This window comes from Astatotilapia calliptera, chromosome 23 (genome assembly GCF_900246225.1).
Source record: "Astatotilapia calliptera chromosome 23, fAstCal1.2, whole genome shotgun sequence".
Taxonomy (NCBI): domain Eukaryota; kingdom Metazoa; phylum Chordata; class Actinopteri; order Cichliformes; family Cichlidae; genus Astatotilapia; species Astatotilapia calliptera.
The window spans coordinates 22,844,334-22,855,476 of record NC_039323.1 but is presented as its reverse complement, the minus strand read 5'-3'; the positions used below and the strand labels follow the sequence as shown (position 1 = coordinate 22,855,476).

General features: G+C 40.5%; 2 non-coding genes across 2 annotated transcripts; both read left to right on the top strand.

Moving 5' to 3' along the window:
- Positions 1-2,477: 2,477 nt before the first annotated feature.
- trnar-ccu (transfer RNA arginine (anticodon CCU)) lies at positions 2,478-2,550 on the top strand. Its single transcript has one exon. It is a non-coding gene; the product is annotated as a tRNA-Arg (tRNA).
- Positions 2,551-2,556: 6 nt separating this feature from the next.
- trnam-cau (transfer RNA methionine (anticodon CAU)) lies at positions 2,557-2,628 on the top strand. Its single transcript has one exon. It is a non-coding gene; the product is annotated as a tRNA-Met (tRNA).
- The last annotated feature ends 8,515 nt before the right edge of the window (positions 2,629-11,143 follow it).

Below are 11,143 nucleotides of genomic sequence, written 5' to 3'. Positions count from 1 at the left end.
CCGGTCGCATGACAGCCACGGGAAGCCGACGGGTAAAGAGATCGGTTGTTATCGGATTACGTCGTTGAAGAGAAATTGTTCGAGCCATGTTTCCGAAGTAACAAAGACGCGACTGGATTGCAGCCATTCTAAGACCAAATATAACGTCCCAGAACCCTCCAGCTCACAGGTTAGTCTGCTCCAAGCATTTACACGAAGGTCAGTGTTTTTTAGTAGTTAATGCGTCATTTTCATAACATAATTAGTGATATAGGTTACAAGCAAGAACAGAAATTGTGGCGCTATGCTCCTTTATTTATTGTGCATAAATAGTGAATTGTCCTGACACAATATTGCGTTTCGCTTCTGTTATTATGGTACATTGACAAAAACACATACTTTTATTCACAGGATAAAACAGGTTTTTTGTATCACTAATTGCCCAGTACGATTACAGCAAACAATATTGTTGTCACTGCTACATTTCTGTGATGGGTACCAGAAATTATTTCCACTGCTAATTAATTACCGTTGAGCTCAAAGGTCCTATTAATAAACCTTTAAGGAATGTGTATTTATGACGACAATTTGTGAGACTGGTAAACTTATGATACGTACGATGGTCTTTCGTTCTACACGGTGCATTTCAAGGTCCTGTACCCATCCGGCGGTAAACTGTTTTTTTTAATGTGTATGATATTTTTGTCATGCGATTTTAAAGCTGGTCCTACAACCACATCCAAGAATAACATGCAGCTTATCTCAGAACTGTCGGTGAAAATTATTCTTGGAGCTAAGTTTAATTGAGCTGCATTTTAAAGAGGATCCAATTTCACAATTTGTGTATATTTTCTACGTTCACTTTTGTCATGTGTTGAGAAAAACACAGATTTAAAATTACATGGTCTAATATTTACATTTAGCATAACTGCAACATTATTTTTTCGTTGTTTTTTTTTTTTTTAAAGACTCGAAAGGACTTGAAATTCAAAGTTTCAGACTTGTGACTTGACTCGGACTTTTACACCAGTGACTTGAGACTCGACTCTGACTTGCCTGACATTACTTGAGACTTGACTTGAGACTTGAGGATAAAGACTTGAGACTTACTTGAGACTTGCAAAACAATGACTTGGTCCCACCTCTGGTATATGCCTTCATGACCAATTTCACCCTAGTAAGTAATAGCAAATAGCCAGGAACCACTCACCAGTTGGTCACAGATTACACTGGTCAGTGTCTGGGGTCCCTGGCCGATCTCTACGCCTGTGTTTCTGAGGTCTTAGACACTTTCTTTCATGAATGGATCAACCATGATGGCACATAAGGCACCTCTTTCACTGATTCTTTCAATCTCTCTAGTTTTTAACCCGTGTTATTCCTGCTTCACTGACACAGATTACAAAATAATGACATTTGTGGCACTATAGACCAATTTTACTAGGCTGTTATATCTGACAATTGTCATAGCATTAAAGTTTGTTTCACATAATGTAACAACTGGCAGTAAAAATTAGTGACCAGTCTTTATTTTGGAGGCTGCAGCTCCAGTTTTATTGTTTTCACGATGAAGGATGGTCTACCCTTTCACTTACACATGGACCCTTCCTAAGACATTCACAGGTGAAATGTATTGACCCGAGCTGAATGATGCCAGAGAAAGCTTGTGAAGGTAAGAGATAATGCCATAGGAAGACAGATGTTCCTACTGTTACAATTCCCTCTTTTCAGCTCCCATAATTATGTCTTTTCAGGACCTTTGTGTTTATAACCAGTGACACCCAGTCAAATGCTCCCTTTATTTTTGTAGCAGAGTGGTAACAGCCTTTAACTCACTTTTCCAATGTCTTTTCATGGCCAGTTCTTTTGTTCTTGAAGATAAAAAAGTAAAGAGTGTACGTGCACTGGGATGGAGACATTCTGAATAATGTGCTGATCAATAAAGACCATCTAACAGAGAGATAATGTTGTGAAATTTAGAGTGCAGGTCGTTGAAGTGTCATCAATAGTGCTCACAGTGAGAGGGTTCATGCTGTAGGTCATTTTCTGCTACAGCTGAGCCGACCATATAAAAGTAAAGGTACAGTTGTGTCTCATCTCCAATACAAATTCTGTATGATGAGGTTTAACAGTTGTGTCAAGGGGAAAAAACATCAAGGCCATTTCATTAGGTACAAGACTAGTTTGGACCAGTTTTGCCTTCAGAACAGCCTTACTTTTTCATGGCACACATTCATCAAGGTGCTACAAACATTTGTTGGTTTTTGGTCCATATTGACGTGATAGCATCACACACTGCAGCTCTGTGGCTATAGGTCAGGAGGTAGAACATGTCACCTACTACTCAGAAGGTTGGTTGTTTGGTCCCTGGCTACTCCAGTCTTCATGCCAAACAGGCTGGCAAGATACGAACCTCAAGCTGCTATTTAAATACAAAAGCTACGATGTACCAGCTGTACACTACACAATATCCATCATGTTAAGTCTCATTGTGTGCAGCCCCGGTGGCCTAATGGATAAGGCACTGGCCTCCTAAGCCAGGGATTGTGGGTTCGAGTCCCATCTGGGGTGATTTCCAGCAGAGTGGCGCAGCGGAAGCGTGCTGGGCCCATAACCCAGAGGTCGATGGATCGAAACCATCCTCTGCTAGGACTTTTAGCCAGTTTGCTTTCAGTCATTAATGGAATACAAGTTTCCCTTTATGCACTTACTGGCTATGAGATGTCTAGTACTGGGTTGATACTAGACTTGTAGTCAAGACCGCCTAAACCGAGACCAAAGGGTATCGAGACCAAGACAAGACAAAGTCGAGACAGAGACAAAAAAAGTCTTTAAACTGCAGCCAGATGCTGCTTCGTTTACGGGTGTCAGGCATATTTATATGTTTTTGCGATGCACTCACACAGCCCTCCGCACCGCTGTCTACTGTCTCACTCGCTTACTGAGAGGACAGACGCACGCTCCACTTGACTGTCGCGTCTCTCACCCTCTCTGTTTTTCACATAATGATATTATCTTATATCCTCACATGTGATTGGCCACAATATGGAGGGATTGGCGCATAGCTGAGCCACTGTGTGAGAGCTGAGCAGCAAAAGGAAATTAAGTAAGGAGCCGGCTCTCGCTCAATGGGAGTCGACTCTGATTACTACAAAGCACTCTCTAAGCACGGCTCTTAGAGCTGATGCTTTTGCACATGACGTTGTGTGTCATGGATACTGTTGACTCCAAATCTCCCGACCACTATAGACCAAGACAAGACCAAAGTCCCCTTTTTGTCTCCTGATCTTCCATGGCAATAATTCAAGAAGTTGCTGGAAACATTCCTGAGAGATTTGGTCCATAATGACATGACAGCATCACACAGTTACTACAGATTTATAAGCTGCGCATCCCAAAGGTGTTCTTTTGGATTGAGATCTGGTGACTGTGGAGGCCATTACAGTGAACTCATTGTTATGTTCAAGAAATCAGTTTGAGATTATTTGAGTTTTGTGACATGGTGTGTTATCCTGCTGGAAGCAGCCAACAGAAGATGGTACACTGTGGTCATAAGGGATGGACATGGTCAATAACAATACTCAATTAGTCTTTGTTAAACTAAACCCTGTTGCTAAAGGGCTCTAAGTGTGTCAAAAAGTGTCTCACACCATTACACTACCAGCACTAGCCTGAATTGTTGATACAAGGCAGGATGATGTTTTCATGTCTTTTACACCAAATTTTGACTTTGCCATTTGAATGTTGCAGCAGAAATGAAGACTCATCAAACAGGCAACATTTCTCCAATCTTCTGTTGTCCAGTTCTGATGAGTCTGTGTGAACTGCAGCCTCAGCTTCATGGTCTTAGGAGTGGCAGCGGTGTGGTCTTCTGCTGCTGCCATGATGCTCTTCTCCATACCTTGGTTGTAATGAGTCGTTATTTGAGCTGCAGTTGCCGTTCTGTCAATTCAAAGTAGTTTTGCCACCCTCACCCGGAGAATTGCTGCTTACTGGACTTTTTCAGAAAGTTTTCTGTAAATGTTGCTTGTGTGGAAAAATCCCAGTAGATCAGCCGTTTCTGAAATACTTAGACCAGCCCGTCTAGCACAAGCAACCATACTAACTATCAATTTCATTTAAGTCATCATTTTTCCACATTCTGATGCTCGCTACAAACTTCAGCAGGTCACTTTGATCATGTCTAAATTCCTAAAGGCACTGAGTTGCTGACATGCCTTGCAGGTGTTTGTCAACTGTTGAACCTGTTTATATTTTACCAGACAACCTTAATGGTCAATCATATCATATTGTCCTGTTCATACAGAATACAGTAAACCTGTTGTATGTGCTTTCTTGTTTAATACTTTTGCACTAATGTTAACATGAGACATGAGCAGCTACAGACATCAAATATACAGAAAGCTGTTTATGATTTTTCCCTGCCAAATGACCTCTAAGAAGTGCAGCGTGCCAAAAATGGAAGCGAAAGAGTAAATTTTTATAACCAACAGGCTTCTTTTAAATCTAAAAATCAAATCTCAGTCTGCAGGCCTCATGGAGTGTCTGCTGAGGGCAAGGTGAGTGCGGAGGATATCAGCGTCATCGCCCGCTCCTCTCACTCTCGCCATGATGAGCTGTGCTGCCGAGTGTGTTGTTGCCTAATTCTCTCTAACTACAGCCCTGTGTAATCACATACCCCAATTAACCACCTCGGCTCCCCGTTTCCTGCGACGCGCACGCCGCCCTGTCTTCTCGCCACACCGCGTAATTAGCTTTCATCTGGAAATGAAAAGAAAGGAGCAGCTCAGCAATTGTGCAGCCACTCTCTCGTTCTCCCCCGTCTCTACCCATCTCTCTAGCACTCTACTTCTCATATCATAATGGCCCGCAATTTCAATCAGATGGATTTTTATCGCTGACACTAAGAAAAATTGGCTCTCATCCTAGTCCCTCCTTTCAACCCCCCCCCCCCCCCCCCAAACAAGCAGCCCGCCTCGTTTGATAGCTTATGCTTGTGAGACAGCCATCAAGGAGAGTCCTTGTTGTGACTGGGAGGTCTTAGTTTGATATTTACAAAGGATTTAATTCCCTTTTGTTGATGGGTGTGTGGCATTATGGAAGGATCAGGTTTTGCATGCTCTAACAAGGTGTAGCACAAATTAATTCCAGTCCACATAAATGCGAGAAGGGATGAAACAAATACATTGGAGATTTTTGCTTTTAATCATTTTGTTGGAAGAGATTCCCGCTATAATCTTCAAGTACATTATCAAGCATTAATGCTTGCTTTCATTGAACAGGTTAAGAAGGCAGGGGCCAAGTATTGCTCTACTCTAATTCACACTAATGAGCACAGCCCCAGAGCCTTTTTTTACACAGTGGACCATCTTTTAAATCCTGTAAGTTTTAATAAGATTATGTGGTTGACTGAGGAATTCTAAAATTTCTAAACTTTTCTAAGCATAAAATTAATGACTTGAAATCCTAAATAGTAGTTCCTGATTCTTTTATTGATGCCCTGCCCCAGCAATATCATTTTCTCTTCTTTAATGCAACTATGGACGAGCTTTTAAGTACTGTGGCACGACTAAAGCACTCATCGGGCTGTTAATATGAGCTATACCTCCAAATTTTCTCTGTGAAGTGTTGGATATCACTAAGGGGCATTTTGGGAGATTTTTTTTAAATGGGGAGCCATGGGGGACCACAGGAAATCAGAATATTGAATCATTAAAATGTTCATAAGTGTGCTCATTTGCAGCCCTGCATCCTGTTGCAGATTTATTATGTGGGAAGTGGAGCTCCATAAGCTTGTGATGGATAGTTTGGATAGCAAAGTGCAAAATTATAATTCTTTTTGAGTAATAGTTCACAGCTTGAATACATATATATTTAAAGTAGTTAAAGTAAATGTACTCATGTAATCTTACACTTTTTCTAATCATATACATCATTTTATTGGGCTATAATTATTGATTTAGGGATGTTTATATATGCTTAATGTGGCACCAGCAGGATCATCATGCAGGATCATGTCTATGGCACTGAGTTGTCTATGTTTTATCAGTGACCTCCCTGATGTCACTGATATTTAGTGGGAGTTAACAGTAATCTGTGCTCTGGATGTGTCCCAGAATACTTAAAGCCTGTTTGCAACCACTCAGAAAAACATGATCTCATTACAGAGGACTCTCAAAGTTACCTTTTATAGTAAAATGTCTGGAGAAGACTGTCTACAACTTCCTGATGTGTTACAACAGAACAGCATCTTTGAAAAACTTCAGGCATGTTTTAACATCATACAAGTTGCATAACATGTTCATATTTGGTGCCTTCATGGTGAGATTTGGTCCAGTTTTGACCTGGTTCAAGAACCAGCTCTCTATACTAAATTTTGAACTAAAGATCTGTTTAGAAAGTATGATAAATGGCCTATTTAACATAAATAACTGGATAAATAATCTTTAATAAATGCTTCAGAGATCAGGGAAAGTTTTTTTTATCATTTGTTTTTGAAAAAAACCTAATTGTGAATTTTGTCCATGTGTTTTGTCAAAATAATTAACGACATGTCAGTTCCAACGGAAACCACACTGTCAAATCTGACTTAAACTTTGCAGGAAGATTATTAGGGGGACCTGAATTCCTTTCAAGCTTTGTGGTATTGGTTTGTATAAAATACACACCTTAAATGTCAGTCATTTATGCAACTCTGCATAGTAATTAACAGTACAAACCCAAACAAAGACTTATTTTCCCTCGAACATATGACTGGCAATATAAGAAACAAAGTCAAATATGATTAACATAAAATGTCACCATTTCAAATCACCTGAAGACAAAGGCATTGCCTAGCTTTGTGGCGATATGTTGTTGTGTTGGGTCACTTCACACCTACAAACCCAGCAAACACAGTTGGAACAGTGGCTTTAGCCAAAGAAATATCAAAAAGAGGGGCAATGGTAATTAACCCTTTAAGACCTACCATAGAACCAAGTCCGCCAGAGCTTATAAGATAAGATAAGATAAGATAACCTTTATTAGTCCCACACGTGGGAAATTTGTTTTGTCACAGCAGGAAGTGGACAGTGCAAAAGTTATGACGCAAAAATTAGAATACAATAAGAATAAATACAGTACACAGCTGTACAGAATAGAATAAAATAAAATAAAATACTATATACAGTAGAATAAAATAGAATAAAAATATACAATAAGATAAAAATAGAATACGAATGCTATATACAACTGAGTAAAAATACAACGATGCCAGAAAAGATTATTGCACTTAGTGTTATTGCACATGTGTGGATGTGTGTGTTTGTTCAGTTAAAGTCTTTGTTGTGGAGTCTCACAGCAGTGGGGAGGAAAGACCTGCGAAATCTCTCCGTCCCACACCGTGGGTGCCGCAGTCTCCCACTGAAGGAGCTGCTCAGTGCTGTCACAGTCTGCTGCATGGGGTGGGAGATGTTGTCCAACAGGGATGACAGCTTAGCCGCCATTCTCCTGTCACTCACCACCTCCACTGGGTCCAGAGGGCATCCTAGAACAGAGCTGGCCCTTCGGATCACCCTGTTCAGTCTCTTCCTGTCCCCAGCAGAGATGCTGCCGCCCCAGCAGACCACACCATAAAAGATAGCAGAAGCCACCACAGAGTCATAGAAGGTCTTCAGGAGTGGGCCCTCCACCCCAAACGACCTGAGTCTCCGCAGCAGGTACAGCCTGCTCTGCCCTTTTCTGTAGAGGGCGTCTGAGTTATGAGTCCAGTCCAGTCTATTGTTCAGATGAACACCAAGGTACCAATATTATATTATATTATATTTTTACCTGCTGTGGAGCCATTTTTGGGAGCATTTCAAGTTGCTATACATCAATACAACCATTATAGCCCAGATTTTAATAATATCTATTCATTAAGTGCATAGTAATTACATAAATTGCAAAAAAGTGCAATAAACTACAAAAAAATTGAAAATCGTTTTTGCTTTTTTAACATATATTTGTAGTTAGAGAAATTTAAGAGGCTTATCCCTCAAAACTGTAAATACAAAAAAGTTGCACAAAATAGTTTCCTACCACAGGAAATTTATTTTGAGTGTCTTCATAGTTTTATTTTTGAAATACACCAATTTTTATACACTGCAGGAAAAACGAAAATAAATATTATACTGCAAATTTGCAAAAAAGCAGCATATGCATCAAAATAAACTATTTCCAGCAGTGCAATATGAGTCCTAAGCATCCCAGAAACGACACAGAAAGTCATAAAGTCAAAGATAACTTTAAAAAAGACGAGTATAGGCTCTGAGGCCCTGGTAGTAAAAAAGACTACATTTCCGCGAAAATGACGTCACTTCCGGTTTCGGGCAGGTAATGGCGGAAATGCAAAAGTTCGCGCTGACGTCTATTCCAACGTAGGAAGTGTTATGAACAGCTGATCGGAACGGCACAGCGTGTTTCTGGAATATTATGTTTTTGTTCCTGCAAGCGCTTTTTATGCAGTTTTTGCAAAGCTTTATGTGGAAGGAAACCGTGACCTAGGACAAGCTGATGGCATAAGATGTAAGTACAACTCCTCCGGTTTCATATGCAAAAAAAATTTTTGCGCTAGCTTACGTGGTTGCAGTGCTACTGGGATTTAAAAATAGTTACGCAAAACAGAGCGTGCCCGCTCCGATCGGCTGTAAAGGGTTAAGTGGATGACCAGAGAGGGTACCTATGACAGATAGGCAGGTTGGTACCCAGTGTTGGTCAAGTTACTTTTTTTTCGCTTTTCCCACGCACAACGGACACTAATGTTTTTGTCACTTTTTATGGAATCAAACTCAAAGTAAGGTCAGTGATAGGTTTGTAGCTTGAACCCATCCGCTGGAACGTTGAAGACAATATAATTACACTGCAAAGCAAGACACAAGTAGGCAAGCTTCTTCATGTTTCTCGTGCACGGGAGAGAACCGGACAGGCACCGTTCCTTTGCTTGACCCCAGTTGCTCTCGTCCGTTCTCCCGTACCACTGTTCTTTTATTGAGGTTACATGAATATGCATAAGTTCATTAACATATGACGTCTACATACACACAAAGAGTACCTTGCCTGTGTGTGTGTGTGTGTGTGTGTGTGTGTGTGTGTGTGTGTGTGTGTGTGTGTGTGTGTGTGTGTGTGTGTGTGTGTGTGGACTGCTGATCAAAGGGTCAAACATCCTTGGTCAGGAAGAGGGTAGCCTCCCCCTCACCCTAGATGGTTCATCCTAGATAGATAACACGGTGAGGAAGTACAGCAGTTCATTTATAAACAAAAGCACTTAGACTAGAACAGACGCAACTACGTTAATCCTACCGTAAAACAATGAAACAAGGTACGACCTCTCCCCATGCTCCCAGGATGTAGGTGTGCATTCTAGTGTGGAATACACACCAAGCCTTTGCAGCCTGTTAAAGATCACACAACCTATCACTACACAATTGATTATACACCTCTAAGAATATATGGTTAAATATTTCTAAGCATAAATGACAATCAACAATACAAATCTAACAGTCAGTACTTCCACGCTTTAAACGTTGCATGCACATACTCTCTCCTGCATTCGATATATGATCCATTGTTGATCTGCACACAGCTGTTGTCACGAACGTCGCACTTGCTTACGTCACTGTCATGAGACATTCTCGCAAAAAAATCACGGTTTTATTAACGCAGTAACGCAGCGTTCCTACGGGAAAGTAACGGTAATCTAATTACTGTTTTTGCAATAGTAATCCCTTACTTTACTCGTTACCTGAAAAAAGTCATCAGATTACATCTCTGTTGGTACCTATGACAGCTGGAATAGACCCCAGCACCGCCATGGCCCTGAACTGTTTAAGCAGAAGAAGATGGCTGAATGCAAAAACACTGCCATGACATTTAACACATAATTTTTATGCAATTCATATGTAAATCATGTTCTTGTGTCCTCATGCACTGCATAAAAATTTGATTTGTACAGTATTCTTGATTAAAACTGAGCCCACCAACAACAATCTGTGCTTCTGATGGACATCTGGGCAAACAGATGACTAGGTAATACCGCACTTTTTGTTGATATGATGATTTGTCATGAATGGCCATTCAAATTACAGTCACTCAACTGCAAAAAACACAACTGCGGTCTTTAATTTGATTTATAAATCAAAGTGCATCATAGTTAGTGGACAGTGTAAAATCATAAGTCAAAGTTGACCCAGGACTGAGAAATCTGCTGGTGGGTAAAATCCATTAAAGCCAATAAAAATGTTGAAGTATTCAGTGGTAGCACAGGGCAGTAAGGGGTGGCTGTGGTTCAGGAAGTAGAGCACATCGTCCAGGTTGGTGGTTCGATCGCTGGTTCCTCCAGACTAATTCTCAAGGTATCCTTGGGCAAGACATTGAACCCCAAGTTGTACCTACTGTATCAGTTCGAGTGCAATTGTGTGAATGTTGGGTTAAAAGGTTATTAGGATGAGAAAAAGCTGATTGGGTGAATGAGTGCTCAAGTAGCACAGAAATACACAAGTATAAGTACTAGTATATTCTCAGGCCATAAACTTTAATTCAGGCAATGTACAAACTGCCAAATTATCTGGGTAGTGGTATGTCTGTGAAGGTTCTCAGTCATCCAGGTCATCGTAGCCTAAGGAGCTTAGAGAGAAAAGCATCTGGACTTCTTTAAGTTGCTTGAAGATGTTTCACCTCTCAACCGAGAAGCTTCTTCAGTTCTGGAGTCAAATGGTGGAGAGTCCCAGATTAAAGCCATGTGGGATTGTCCCCCCACGAGGAACAATGGACCCCCTAATGATCCTTTGGGTAGTGGTTGTTGGGGCTTATGTTGAAAGGAGCTGCCTACTCCTCTGCAGTCTTTCTCTGCTTTTATTTACAGGTAATCCTCCCAAACCGGACACTGGAAGTGGTTTGTGATTTCTTGTACACCTTTTTATATAGTTAAACGTAGAGTCAGTCATTTTTTGAGGGTATTTGATAGAGAGAAAAAAGCATGTTGTGCTTGTAAATATACATCATGTAATTATGTCTTCCAACAAATTGATGCGATCTTATAAATATATAATTAATCCAATAAAAATACACAGAAGCAAGCAACAGTATGTTGAATGTGACCTGAATACAGTGACCTGAAAGGTTATCTGTTTTCTGCCTAATCGCTTTT